The sequence below is a fragment of the Orycteropus afer genome, unplaced genomic scaffold (genome assembly GCF_000298275.1).
Source record: "Orycteropus afer afer isolate SDZICR_OR568_19922 unplaced genomic scaffold, OryAfe1.0 scaffold00068, whole genome shotgun sequence".
NCBI classification, from domain to species: domain Eukaryota; kingdom Metazoa; phylum Chordata; class Mammalia; order Tubulidentata; family Orycteropodidae; genus Orycteropus; species Orycteropus afer.
Genome location: NW_006921655.1, coordinates 4676747 through 4677197, shown reverse-complemented (window position 1 = coordinate 4677197; position 451 = coordinate 4676747).

Here is a 451-nt window from a genome sequence, read left to right as displayed (position 1 = left end):
GAAATAAGTCAATCACAAAAGGACAAATATTGTATTAGTCCGTTATTGTAAAAGTCAAGGAAAGGTTTATCTATGGAAGGAAATATTCTTTGTTGGTTACCAGGGGTGGGAGGGTAAGGTAGGGAATACTGTTACATAGAAAGAGATAAGTATTGATTGGGTGAAGAGAAGGGCAATGTACCAAATGTGAGCAATCAATATGGTGGCATTGAGGAAAAGAAAGATATAGAGAGGTACATGGGAGGTATAGACAACAAAGATGAACCCTTTTGCACATACAGTACTGTGTTGTCAGTGAAGGCAAACACGGGTATATGGGTGGACAGGCTGAACTAGTAGGTATGTCTATGAAGTGGGGAGTATACCCAAGAACATGTATAGGGTTGGCAGACAATGGTCCTATAAGTTTATGTGTATGATCTGAATTCCCAGGTGTATAGTAGAGCTGACA